The sequence below is a fragment of the Budorcas taxicolor genome, chromosome X (genome assembly GCF_023091745.1).
Source record: "Budorcas taxicolor isolate Tak-1 chromosome X, Takin1.1, whole genome shotgun sequence".
NCBI lineage: Eukaryota > Metazoa > Chordata > Mammalia > Artiodactyla > Bovidae > Budorcas > Budorcas taxicolor.
The window spans coordinates 35,479,315-35,494,373 of record NC_068935.1 but is presented as its reverse complement, the minus strand read 5'-3'; the positions used below and the strand labels follow the sequence as shown (position 1 = coordinate 35,494,373).

General features: G+C 38.5%; 1 protein-coding gene across 1 annotated transcript in view; it reads right to left on the bottom strand.

Annotated features, from left to right (window-relative positions):
- The window catches only part of THOC2 (THO complex subunit 2), a 115,872-nt gene that overhangs the window by 58,627 nt on the left and 42,186 nt on the right, over positions 1–15,059 (bottom strand). The gene's annotated exons all lie outside the window — the stretch shown is intronic.

The following is a 15,059-nucleotide window of genomic DNA, read 5'->3' as shown; positions in this document are numbered from 1 at the left end:
GCCTCCTTTGTCAAAGATAAGGTGTCCATAGGTGTGTGGATTTATCTCTGGGCTATTTTGTTCCATTGATCTATATTTCTGTCTTTGTGCCAGTACCATACCATCTTCATGACTGTGGCTTTGTAGTAGAGCCTGAAGTCAGGCAGGCTGATTCCTCCAGTTCCATTCTTCCTTCTCAAAATTGCTTTGGCTATTCGAGGTTTTTTGTATTTCCATACAAATTGTGAAATTATTTGTTCTAGCTCTGTGAAAAATACCGTTGATAGCCTGATAGGGATTACACTGAATCTATAGATTACTTTGGGTAGTATCATTTTCACTATATTGATTCTTCCAATACATGAACACGGTATATTTCTCCATCTATTAGTGTCCTCTTTGATTTCTTTTCCAGTGTTCTATAGTTTTCTATATATAGGTCTTCAGTTTCTTTAGGTAGATATATTCCTAAGTATTTTATTCTTTGCGTTGCAATGGTGAATGGAATTGTTTCCTTAATTTCTCTATTTTCTCATTATTAGTGTATAGGAATGCCACGGATTTCTGTGTGTTGATTTTATATCCTGCAACTTTACTATATTCATTGATTAGCTCTAGTAATTTTCTGGTGGAGTCTTTAGGGTTTTCTATGTAGAGGATCATGTCATCTGCAAACAGTGAGAGTTTTACTTCTTTTCGAATTTGCATTCTTTTTTTTCTGTTTCTACTCTGATTGCTGTGGCCAAAATTTCCAAAACTATGTTTTAGTGGTGAAAGTTGGCACCCTTGTCTTGTTCCTGACTTTAGGGAAAATGCTTTCAATTTTTCACCATTGAGGAGAATGTTTGCTGTGGGTTTGTCATATATAGCTTTTATTATGTTGAGGTATGTTCCTTCTAATCCTGCTTTCTGGAGTTTTTATCATAAATGGATGTTGAATTTTGTCAAAGGCTTTCTCTGCCTCTATTGAGATAATCATATGGCTTTTATCTTTCAATCTGTTAATGTGGTGTATTACATTGATTGATTTGCAGATATTGAAGAATCCTTGCATCTCTGGGATAAAGCCCACTTGGTCATGGTGTATGATCTTTTTAATCTGTTGTTGGATTCTGATTGCTAGAATTTTGTTAAGGATTTCTGCATCTATGTTCATCAGTAACATTGGCCTGTAGTTTTATTTATTTATTTATTTTTGTGGCATCTTTGTCAGGTTTTGGGATTAGGGTGATGGTGGCCTCATAGAATGAGTTTGGAAGTTTACCTTCCGCTGCAATTTTCCGGAAGAGTTTGAGTAGGATAGGTGTTAAAGTGAAAGTGAAGTCGCTCAGTCGTGTCTGACTCTTTGTGACCCCATGGACTGTAGCCCTCCAGGCTCCTCCATCCACGGGATTCTCCAGGCAAGAATACTGGAGTGGGTTGCCATTTCCTTCTCCAGGGGATCTTCCCAACCCAGGGATCGAACCCCAGTCTCCCGCATTGCAGGCAGACGCTTTAACCTCTGAGACACCAGGGAAGCAGGATAGGTGTTAGCTCTTCTCTAAACTTTTGGTAGAATTCAGCTGTGAAGCCGTCTGGACCTGGGCTTTTGTTTGCTGGAAGATTTCTGATTATAGTTTCAATTTCTGTGCTTGTGATGGGTCTGTTAAGATTTTCTATTTCTTCCTGGTTCAGTTTTGGAAAGTTGTACTTTTCTAAGAATTTGTCCATTTCTTCCAAGTTGTCCATTTTATTGGCATATAATTGCTGGTAGTAGTCTCTTATGATCCTCTGCATTTCTATGTTGTCTGTTGTGATATCTCCATTTTCATTTGTAATTTTATTGATTTGATTTTTCTCCCTTTGTTTCTTGATGAGTCTGGCTAATGGTTTGTCAATTTTATTTATCCTTTCAAAGAACCAGCTTTTGGCTTTGTTGATTTTTGCTATGGTCTCTTTTGTTTCTTTTACATTGATTTCTGCCCTCATTTTTAAGATTTCTTTCCTTCTACTAACCCTGGGGTTCTTTATTTCTTCCTTTTCTAATTGTTAGGTGTAGGGTTAGGTTATTTATTTGACTTTTTTCTTGTTTCTTGAGGTATGCTTATATTGCTATGAACTTTCCCATTAGCACTGCTTTTACAGTATCCCACAGGTTTTGGGTTGTTGTGTTTTCATTTTCATTCGTTTCTATGCATATTTTTATTTCTTCTGTGATTTGTTGGTTTTCCAGCAGCGTATTGTTCAGCCTTCATATGTTGCAATTTTTACTAGTTTTTCTCCTGTAATTGAGATCTAATCTTACTGCACTGTGGTCAGAAAAGATGCTTGGAATGATTTCAAGTTTTTTGAATTTACCAAGGCTAGATTTATGGCCCAGGATGTGATCTATCTTGGAGAAGGTTCCATGTGCACTTGAGAAAAAGTTGAAATTCATTGTTTTGGGGTGAGATGCCCTATAGATATCAATTTGGTCTAACTAGTCTATTGTATCATTTAAAGTTTGTGTTTCCTTGTTAATTTTCTGTTTAGTGGATCTATCCATAGGTGTGAGTGGGGTATTAAAGTCTCCCACTATTATTGTGTTATTGTTAATTTCTCCTTTCATACATGTTAGTATTTGTCTGACATATTGTGGTGCTCCTATGTCGGGTGCATATGTATTTATAATTGTTATATCTTCTTCTTGGATTGATCCTTTGATCATTATGTAGTATCCTTCTTTGTCTCTTTCCACAGCCTTTATTTCAAAGTCTATTTTATCTGATATGAGTATTGCTACTCCTGCTTTCTTTTGGTCTCTATTTGTGTGGAATATCTTTTTCCAGCCCTTCACTTTCAGTCTGTATGTGTCCCTTGTTTTGAGATGGGTCTCTTGTAGACAACATATATAGGGGTCTTGTTTTTGTATCCATTCAGCCAGTCTTTGTCTTTTGGTTGGGGTGTTCAACCCATTTACATTTAAGGTAATTATTGGTAAGTACGATCCCATTGCCATTTACTTTATTGTTTTGGGTTCCAGTTTATACTCCTTTTTTGTGTTTCCTGTCTAGAGAAGATCCTTTAGCATTTGTTGGAGAGCTGGTTTGGTGGTGGTGAATTCTCTCAGCTTTTGCTTGTCTGTAAAGCTTTTGATTTCTCCTTCATATTTGAATGAGATCCTTGCTGGGTACAGTAATCTGGGCTGTAGGTTATTTTCTTTCATCACTTTAAGTATGTCCTGCCATTCCCTCCAGGCCTGAAGAGTTTCTATTGAAAGATCAGCTGTTATCCTTATGGGAATCCCCTTGTGTGTTATTTGTCTTGGGGTGTTTTGCCTTGGGTTTACCCTGTTTGGGACTCTCTGGGTTTCTTGGGCTTAGGTGATAATTTCCTTCCCCATTTTAGGGAAGTTTTCAACTATTATCTCCTCAAGTATTTTCTCATGGTCTTTCTTTTTGTCTACTTCTTCTGGGACTCCTATGATTTGGATGCTGGGGCATTTAACATTGTCCTGGAGGTCTCTGAGATTGTCCTCATTTCTTTTAATTCGTTCTTTTTTCCTCTCTGATTCATTTATTTCTACCATTCTATCTTCTACCTCACTAATCCTATTTTCTGCCTCCTTTATTCTACTATTTGTTGCCTCCAGAGTGTTTTTATCTCATTTATTGCATTATTCATTATATATTGACTCTTTTTCATTTCTTCTTGGCCCTTGTTAAACCTTTCTTGCATCTTCTCAATCTTTGTCTCCAGGCTATTTATCTGTGATTCCATTTTGATTTCAAGATTTTGGATCATTTTCACTATCATTATTTGGAATTCTTTATCAGGTAGATTCCCTATCTCTTCCTCTTTTGTTTAGTTTGGTGAGCATTTATCCTGTTCCTTTACCTGCTGGGTAGTCCTCTGTCTCTTCATCTTGTTTATATTGCTGTGTTTGGGGTGGCCTTTCTGTATTCTGGCAGTTTATGGAGTTCTCTTTATTGTGGAGTTTCCTCGCTGTGGGTGGGGTTGTATGGGTGGCTTGTCAAGGTTTCCTGGTTAGGGAAGCTTGTGTCAGTGTTCCGGTGGGTGAAGCTGGATTTCTTCTCTCTGGAGTGCAATGAAGTGTCCAGTAATGAGTTATGAGATGTCAGTGGATTTGGAGTAACTTTGGGCAGCCTGTATATTGAAGCTCAGGACTGTGTTCCTGTGTTGCTGGAGAATTTGTGTGGTATGTCTTGCTCTGGAACTTGTTGGCCCTTGGGTGGTGCTTGGTTTCAGTGTAGGTATGGAGGCATTTGATGAGCTCCTGTCAATAAATGTTCCCTGGAGTCAAGAGTTCTCTGGTGTTCTCAGGATTTGGACTTAAGCCTCCTGCTTCTGGTTTTCAGTCTTACTTTTACAGTAGTCTCCAGACTTCTCCACCTATACAGCACGGTTGATAAAACACCTAGGTTAAAGATGAAAAGTTTTTCCACAGTTAGGGACACTCAGAGAGGTTCACAGAGTTACATGGAAAAGAGAAGAGGGAGGAGGGAGTTAGAGGTGACCCAAATGACATGAGGTGGAATCAAAAGAGGAGAGAGCAAGCTAGCCAGTAATCACTTCCTTATGTGCGCTCCACAGTCTGGAGCGCTCAGAGATGTTCACAGAGTTGTACAGAGAAGAGAAGAAGGAGGAAGGAGACAGAGGTGGCCAGGAGGATAAAGGGGGGAATCAAAAGGAGAGAGACAGATCCAGCCAGTAGCAGTTCCCTAAGTGTTCTCCACCGTCTGGAACACACAAAGAGATTCACAGAGTTGGGTAAAGAAGAGAAGGGGGAGGGAGGAGATAGAGGTGACCTGGTGGAGAAAAAGGAGAGTCCAAAAGGGGGAGAGAGCAATCAGGCCAGTAATCTCGCTCCCAAGTAAAAATAGGTACAAAAGAGTGGGTTCTTAAAGGTACAAAATTGATAACAAATACCAAAAAGCAAAGATTAAAAATCTAGAGTAGAGGTTGGATTTTCAAAACTACAATATTAAAGAAAAAAGAAAAAACAAAGTCACAAAAATTATAAAAAAATATATGTATATGAAGCTTGCTTTAAAAAATAGGGTCTTTTTTTGCAAAGTAATAGTAGGTTATAAAAATAACAAAGGAGTAATAGAGGACTTAAAAATTTTTTAAAAAAGAATGATAGTAAAAATATATCTAGGACTTTCTCTGGTGGTGTTGTGGGCAGTGTGGGGTCAGTTCATTTTCGGATAGTTCCTTGATCTGGCTTATATTTCTCAAGATCTATAGGCCCCTTCCTATGTAGTTGGTACTATCTACAGGGTTTTAATCTATTGCACCTGTCTCTTCCAAGGTGGTTCCCTCTGTTTTAGCTTGTTTGCTGGTCTCTTCAGTGTTTGATTTCTGCCCTGACACAAGGGGGCAATGGTGGACACTTTTTTAGGCTCACTTGTTCAGTTGCACTGTGGGGAGGGAGGGATGCTGCAAACAAATAACACTAGTGTGTGCTTGCAGTGTCTGAGCCACACTGGGCCTGCCCCTCCTCATGGCACGTGTGCCCTCCCTGCCCACACTGCTCAGGCTCTAGGTTGCTCCGCCAGGAGTGGTCCGAGGCCGGCCCTGGGCTGCATGCAGCTCCCAGGTCTAAGCCGCTCAGGTTCAGGCACTCAGGTAGTCCTCAGAGGAGCAGACTCGGTTGGGCCTGCGTTTTGTTCCCTTCCCAGGTCCGAGCAGCTCAGGTGATGAGGTGTTTGGAGAGTGCGGTAGCTGCAACTTATTGCCTCCCCCGTACCTGCCGCTCGGTTTTCTGGGTGTACAACTGGCACACCTTCTCAGGCGGATGTTGACTGTCCAGAACCCCAAGAAGTCTTAGTTGGCAAAGAAGCCTGCTTGCAGTTTGGTAGATAATGCCTCTCTGGGGCTGCGATTACACCCTTCCGGCTCTGGCTGCCTGTCACCGGAGGGGGATGGTCTGTAGCGGGCTAGCTCTGTTCAGTCCTTTGTTCTGTGAGCAGGCCTGGTGGTGTCTTAGGTTAGGGCTTTTCGTGTGGTAGCTATCCCACAGTCTGGTTTGCTAGCCCAAGTTAGTTCCCTCAGATTGCCCTCGGGGCATTCAGGTCTGGTCCTTACTCTAAGCAATGCAGCCTGGGCCTCCCTGCCCAGCCCCCGCTTGCCAGTGGTGGGTGCAGGCGTCTGCGCTGCTTCTCCGCTGGGGGAGTTACCATTGGGCACATAATCTGTGGGTTTTAATTATTTATTTTTCCTCCCAGTTATGTTGCCCTCTGTGGTTCCAAGGCTCGCCACAGACTTGTGGTTCCAAGGCTCGCCACAGTGAGAGTGTTTCCTGGTGTTTGGAAACCTCTCTTTTTAAGACTCCCTTCCCAGGACAGAGCTCCGTCCCTACCTCTTTTGTCTCTTTTTTTGTCTTTTATATTTTTTCCTACCTCCTTTCAAAGACACTGGGCTGCTTTTCTGGGTGCCTGATGTCCTCTGCCAGCATTCAGAAGTTGTTTTGTGGAATTTACTCAGCGTTTAAATGTTCTTTGATGAATTTGTGGGGGAGAAAGTGGTCTCCCCGTCCTATTCCTCTGCCATCTTAGGACCACCCCAGCTACATTCTGCTTCTACTCAATACTGATCTTTATGAGTAAACCTCCTACCATAATTGTGATATGTGTTATGCACATATGAAGCTAATGAAACTAACAAATATATTAAAAAGGCATTATTTCACCATGATTTTTAAGGCAGATTAAGTCCTCAACTTAACAAGAGTTTGATTTTAATTGTTTTTAAATGGCTATTTTAGTATCAAAACATTTTTCCATGAAAACAAATGGTGGTCATGGTTTCAGAGCAAAACCACAAAAGCTCACTGACTTGAATCCACCAGGAGTATTCACATTTTCCCCGTTAACTCTGCTTAAGTGAGCCACAAGAAGCCTCCAACTCTCAGGGCCAAATGTCAATTCCTGTACTCTGATCTTCATATTGCTCTGCACAATCCCTGCTCTATCCTCTCTCATGCATCCACATTCTTAAAAGAACTTCTATGGAATCATCTGGAATTCAGGACCCATCCTCAGCAAAACCCCCTATACCTTGAAACTCTCCTCTAAATGTATCCTCTAAACCTTTCCTTCCCCCTTTCACCTTAACATTTGAACAGAGCCTAGCATTCACTAGAACACCACTCCCACTGTAACCCAGTCAAGTGGTAGCTATTTTCCCTGGACCCCTCACACTACTAGGCCTGGGGGTAGGGTATGAATCATCTTTGTTTTTATAGTAGTTTTCAGACTATTCTCCATCCATGCTCCCTAAAGCCCACCCAGCTTTGAATTTTCTATCGCTATCATTCACTTTTCTTGTGATCTAGTTTCATTCCACTGTGGTCCAAGAAAATATTTTGCATGATTTCAATGTTATAAATGTATTGAGACTTGGTCTGTTATCTAATATAAGATCTTTCCTGGAGAATGTTCCATGTGTACTAGAGAAGAATATGTAATCTACTGTTATCCAATGGTCTGTTCTATATATGTCTGTTAAGTCTAACTGGTTTACAGTGTTACTCAAGTCCTCTGTTTTCTCTCTGATAATTTGTCTAAATTTTTCTATCCACTAACGAGAGTGGGGTATGGAAATATCCAATAGTTACTGTAGAACTGTCTACTTCTCCCTTCAATCCTGCCAATGTTTGCTTCATGTATTTTGAGGCTCTGTTTGGTGCATATACAGTTATTAACTGCTTTATGTTCTTAGTAGGCTGACCCTTTTATCAATATATAATGTCTTTTGATATCTATTATAAAAAAATTTGACTTAAAAGTCTATACAGCAACCCCATCTCTCCTGGATACTGTTTGCATTGGTTATCTATTTACATACTTTGGCTTCCAACATATTTGTATCTTTGGATCTTAAAGTAAGTCTCTTATAGATAACATATAGTTGAATCATGCTTTTTTCCCCTTTCATTTTATTACAATAAATTTTAACACTATAGAAAAGTCATGTGATATTAGTGGGTCTGGACCTTGCTTTTTTATACATTCTGCCAAATGCTGCTTTTTAATTACAAAGTTTAACCCATTTACATTTAAATAATTAGTAATGAGGAAGGACTTCTGCCATTTTACTGTTTCCTGTCTTATTTTACTGTTTTTCATTTCCTCCATCACTTTTTTAGTGTTTTTTTAAATTCCCTATTCTTTTCCTCTTCTATTTATTTTTAAAGTATTTTCTTAGTGGTTACCTTGAGTGTTAACAATTAACATTCCAAAGTTATATAACATATTTTGAATTAATATCAACTTAAGCTTCAATATTATACAAACTCTGCATCTATAAATCTCTATCCTTCTCCCTTTTATATTGTTACACATTGTGTGTCAACTAGATTTATAATTGTTGTTTTATTCTTTTGTCTTTTAAATCATATCAGAAAAAAGGAGAAGCTACAAACCAAAAAATACAATAACATTGGCTTTTATATTTAGTTATGTAGTTACACTTACTAATGTTCTTTATTTTTTCATATGGCTTAAAGTTACTGTCTAGTGTCCTTTCATTTCAATCCAAAGGACTCACTTTAGCCTTTCTTATAGGGCAGGTCTGCTAGCGATGAACTCCCCCAGCTTTTATTTTGGAATATCATAATCTCTCATTTTTGAGGGATAGTTTCGCTGGATATAGAATTCTTGGTTTCATTCTTTCAGTACTTTATATAGTCCATTACACTGCCTTCTGAAGAAATCAGCTGTCGGTCTTATTGAGGTCACTTGTATGAATGAGTCACATCTGTTTTGCTGCTTTCAAGATTCTGTCTTTGACTATTTTATATATATATATATATATATATAATATACTATATTATAATTTGACTATAATGTGTCTCAGTGTGGATCTCTCTGAGTTTATCCCATGTGGTGTTCCTCAAGTTTCTTAGATGTGTAGATTCATATATTTCATCAAATTTGAGAAGGTTTCCACCATTATTTTTTCAAATATGCTGTCCTTTTCTCTCTCTTTCCCCTCTGCCTCTTGGACTTCGAAATGTACATACTGACACACTTTTTTTTTTTGGCTGCACCATATATAGGATCTTAGTTCCCTAAACAGGGATTGAACCCAGGGTCATGGCAGTGAAACTATCAAGTCCTAACCACTGGACAGCCAAAGAACTCCTCACACATTGGTATACTTGATGGTGTCCCATAGGTCTGTTGGGCTCTGATGATTTTTCTTCATTCTTTTCTATTTCTGCTCCTCAGACTATATAAGGCACCACTGGACACTGTGCAGCAGGGTATACCAAGATCCAAAAGGTATTTTTAGGAGATTCCCATGGATGGGATCTTCCCTGGACTTCCCTGGTGACTTAGACAGTAAAGCATCTGCCTACAATGTGGGAGACCAGGGTTCAATCCCAGGTCGGGTAGATCTCCTGGAGAAGGAAATGGCAACCCACTCCAGTATTCTAGCCTGGAAAATCCCATGGACGGAGAAGCCGAGTAGGCTAGTAGGCTATAGTCCATGGGGTTGCAAAGAGTAGGACAAGACTGAGAGACTTCACTTTCACCCTAGCCCAAGGGATGTTCCCAGTTAGGCAAAACAAAGACAAGCCCTTTCACCAATCCTTCAGGGAGTAGCCAGACAGGCCAAATTCTTTGAGAACAATTCTTTATATCCTCAGGCATTAGCAATCTGTACTAGGAATGGCGGGCTCTTATCTTCACAGCCACCATCAATCTGGGTGTGAGATAGTAGGCAGGCAATTTAGAATGCCACAGAGCTCTCTTATCCCAAACAGCAGCTTTTTTCTTCACCAAATCATCCCTTGGTGGTTTAAGTTTTTGCTAAATTCCAGAGTTCTGTGAAAGTTGATTGACAGTTTTTTTGCCAGTTCATCAGTTCTTTTACTCTGCCACTTTTAGTTATGTACTATTGTTGTCATCTATGGACCCCTAGGTCACTGCCCTTTACTTAGCAATGAATGATCTTAGCTTCTGATTCAGTGTCACTTTCTCCAACTCTATCCTTTTCTTAATTTTTAGAGATTTTCATATACATGTTAGTGATACTTCCAACATGCTGGTTTCTCAGTTCCTTGAATTCCACTCTTGCAAAGACCTCCTCTACTCTATTTTAGCCATTCACTCCATATCCTAAATTCTAATATTACCAATAGCTACAACTCCTCAAAGTACTAATTTCACATATCCACCCTCAAGTGGGTCCTTAATGTCACTGGCCAATTATACTCTTATTTCTCTAGTCCATTCACTCTCATACTCTCTTATGCAACTATTTCCTACTTTCTCTCCTAAGCTCCAATACCTCCTCTATCATTCCCTTTCTCATCTGATGAACTTGCTTTCTATTTCAGCATGAAAACTGGATCAATCAACAGGACCTCTACAAATTCTCACCATCAGATCTATCCACCTACCAACAAGTGTACCCACATATGCTACCTTTCCACCTGTTATTATATGTGAATTCCCTGTGGTCCTATATAAAGTTCATCCATCACTTATGCTATGAGCTGCATTCTATCTTATTCAAGAACACTAATTCAATAATTCTCTCCTCTTTCTCCTGCATCACCAGTTTCTGTTCAATTATTCCCATCAACACATAAATAGTCTATCTCCTATCTTCAAAGAAAATCTCAAGTTCACTTCCTCAACCAGCTACCACTCCATTTATCTGTGCCTCTCTGTAGCAACTCCTTTATAGAGTTGTCTATTCTCATTGTCTCTAACTCCATTCTCCCCATTCTCTTTTAACATCACTCAAACTCTACAAATATGGCTAGTTTTGAACTCCCTGCTAATAAATCCAATGACCATTTTTCAGTCCTCATCTTAAATGACCTGTCAGAGACATTTAGCAGACTTGATCATTCCTTCTTCCATTTAGCTTCCAAGATGCTATATTCTTGTTTTCCTCTTACCTTACATGTGTTCCTTCTATATCTCCTTTGCTGGCTCCTCCTCTTTTCCCAGGCCCTTTAACATCAGAGTGCCTTTGGTTCAAGGCAAAGTGCTCAGCCTTTGGTTCTCTTATCCAACTTAATGATTTCATCCAGTATCACAACTTTAAATATCATCTATGTGCTTTTGGCACCCACATTTCTATCTCTAGCCCTTTCTCCAGCGCACCAAATCCAATATCCAGTTATTTGCTCAACATCTCCACTTGGATATCTGAATCTCTAACAGGTATTTCAAACTTAACATGCCCAAAACTGAATTCCTGATTCCTGCCCACAGTACTCCAAACTCATTCCACCTGAAATTTACCCTATCTCAGTTGATGATGAAAACTATCTTTTTAGCTGCTCAGTCCAAAAAAAAAAAAAAAAAATTTAGGACAGTCCTTAACTCTACTTTCTCACATTCTATATCTAATCTATCAGCAAATACTATTGGCTTTACCTTCAAAATATATTCAGAATATCATCTACTTCCACTACTACCATAACCATATTGATTCTTTGAAAACCTAAGTCAAAATGCACATGTACACACTCTTTTTGTCTCTCTTGTCTCTTTCTCACACACATATCACTCATGTCACCATTAGATATGTCTGCTAAAGAAACTCCTTACTCTGATGGCTAGTAATTAATGTGGGGAAAAAATGAAGTATTTGTCTGTCTTTCTAGTAGCAACTATACTGCAGAATAACCAAACAACTCAAGTTAATAAGGGACAACTTATGGCTCATAAATGTAGACAGCAAGATAAAATTAGTGAACCAACAATTTGGAACCCCAAAGGAAATAAGTGACTCAGAAAACTACCATCCAAGTAGTTACATTACACTTAATGAAAGGTTGATGAAAAAGTGGATATTCACATGTTACCAAATATCAACCTACAGATAACTTGCTGTTGACAAGATGGGGACATGTCATTGTATAATGGCGAGATTATACTGTCATCAACTTACTGAAATATTAGAAGTCAGTATTAGATGCTATGCAATATGAAACATATAACACAACCTATGAAGTATTTTTGCCACTAATATTTTACCTGAACATAGTTGAGCCTTTAGCCCTAACTCCAAGCATATAAGAAAAACAGGGGATAAAGAACTAATTAAACCAACCACAAAAAGCAATTAGATAAATCCAAAAGGTGGAGTCTTCTTTGGGAATGTTCTCTTCAACAAGTCACTGCTATTAATGGAAGGGGTGGGGGAAATTATTCTAAATTAAAAGAGAGTAAAAAAATCCCCAAAATCAAATATTATATTTGTGTGGTCTTTGACTGGATCATCGTTTGAACAAACCAGGTGTAAAATGCATTTGGGGGACAACTTGGAAAATCTGAATATGGTCTGAGCTATGATAGCAGTCTAGTTAGATACAAAATTAGTATCATGGTTGTACAGAAAAATGTCCTTACTTTTAAAAAATACAAATTAATGTATTTAGGAGCAACCATTCATGATCTGTAATATAAATTAATATTTCCCCCCAAAATTATATCAATGTGTTAATAAACATACTTCTAGGTGATAGAGTTATGGGTAGTCACACTATTCACTCTTTTCTATATGTCTAAAAATGTTCATAATAAAATGAAAAGGTAAAAGAGAAACAAAATGAAAAAAACTATACCAGATCATATCACTCAAAACCTCCACTGGCTTCACCCGGCATTGGAAGTCAGAAACCTTGCACCAGTTCCATGTGATATGGTCCTTCATCTTTGACCTCACCCCCTACCACTCTCCCACTCAATCACGCTGATCCAGCCACACTGGTCTCCTCACTGTTATTCAACACATCAGGCATGCTCACACCTTAAGACTGTTGCTGTAGCTATTCTCTTTGCCTGGAGGCTCTTCCAAATATCTGCAGTTTACACTGTCACATCATCTGTTTCTTTGCTTAAATAAATTCACCTTTTCAATGAGGTCTACTCTTACTTTTTGTTTAAAATTGCCACTTCACCACCCTAGTATTCTCATTCTTCCTTATGCTGCTCTCTGTCTTCTTTTGCCCCCTCTCATTGATCACCTTTTAATGTATCATATGATTTGCTTAGAATATAAGCATCATGAAGGCAAAGATTTGTATTTTCTTACATATATAGTCGCAACACTTAGGACACTACCTGGCACATAGGAGGTGTTCAGTCAATATTCCTTAAATGAGTATATTTGGGTTATAATAGTGCATAACGATGGTACCACTATTACTGTGTTCTGAATCAAGAAGCTAAGAAGCTGGGACAAGAGTTGAGAGTCATCATCTCCCTTTTCCTGTGGCAAGACAAACCCAGCCAAGTTTGTCTTTCAGTATCCTCACACTTTCTAGTACTCCCTTCTTCTTGCCCTTCGTGCTGACCCTAAACCCTCTATTCCAGCAATCTCTGTTAAGGGAACTGAATCAGCCCAATTTTCCAAAGTCTGTTCTAAAACTGCTTACATCCCTACCACCTTTCCAAGTCAAAACATCCAGTACAGGTAATCCCAGGTTGAAATCAGAATAAAATCACTCTGACTTTATAGCAGAAATAATTACCTTTGCCTAGAAGTCCTAGCATTAAGGGAAAAAAAATTAAAAGAACCCTGTTAATCCAAATAATTTCCAATTGATAAAAATATGGGTTGTGGACTAGGGGAGTAAACATTTTCAGGAAATGATGGCAGGGGGCTGGGGTGGGTAGAGTTAGGCAAGAGACCAGTACACAGGATGAGCATATACACTTAGGAACCAATTCCCCAGGTTAGAAGCCCTCAGCAGTTCTTGATTTTCGTGGCTTTTCTTACTTTACCTCACCAGACTACAAATTATCTAAAATCTCTTACATTTCTTCCCCTGCCCTCAGTGGTCCTTAAGATTACAGACTCCCAAAATAAGATTGCTCAGGCAATAAAAATAAGCAAACGGTGTTACACAGAACAATACCAGGGTTACTCTTTCCAATAATAGGTTATTTCTAAATCAAATATTTTTTGGTTGGGCATTTCTTATGTAAGACAAAGGCCCCATTATCTACTTTTAAGAAAAAGGATCATTTCAACATTGGTTAACCCCCAGGGATATTTTAATTCAGTTCAAAAAGTGTTACCATTATGAGGAATAGTCTCATACAGAAAGTTTTAATTCTAAAACTGATATTCAACTAACAATATTATATTAAGCAGTAGGTCATCATTATTCACTGCAATAAGCCCTGAAACCCTCAGTCTCCAAAGTCCTAACCTATATTCTAATTAATCATGCTCAAGTTAAATTTCAGCTACCCTGTCACTTCAGCAGTTGGCTTCATGTTCTCAAATCCAAAACAATCAAGGTGCAATTAAACACCTGAATTTCTCTTTCTCTGTACTAAGAATGGACTCCCTGGCTGCCAGTAGGAATAGGAATGACTATCATCATTAATTTTTAAACAAAGGTGAAATGCCCTTGCCCCAAAACCCTGACAGTTCTCTTGTTTGGTACCAAAAAGCTATATGCTTTTAGTTCTGAACTAATTTCTCTTCTGGAACATTATAGAGAAATGGAAAAACTAAGACAACCAATGGCAGTAGGTGGATTATATTTGAGAATCCTAAAAGAAGTTGTCCTTCTATCCTGAACTTGAGCTCTCAGGGACAGGAATAGACACTCTTTTCCAGAGTATCCTCAGTGCTTAACACAAAGAAACAACATACCATAAAAACTCAGTAAATGAGTATTTCCTGACTAGTTGAAAATCCCAGGCAGGTAGACAAATTAGAAAAGCTAGACCAGAAAGACAATAGAGGCCTTATTACATTAAAATCCTCCACACTATCAAGAGAATTATCTTCCTAAAATATAGATCATTCATTTGTAAGAATTAGCAAACTTTTACTACAGGCTAAGCAATAAAATCAATCAAAAGAAATTAGTAAAATATAGACCCTGTCCTAAATGACTCACAACCTAGCAAAGGAGACAGACACAGTTTATTCCAATATAACCTGATAAGTGCTAGAAATGTGAGTTAAGTTTTATGAGAACAGAATTTAAGAAGTGACTTAAACTCTGCATGGGTGAAGTGTCCACCAAAAACTTTTATAGTTCAAGAAGTACTTGATCTTAAAGAATAAATAAGAATTTAGAGGATGAAGAAAAGACAGATGAGAGG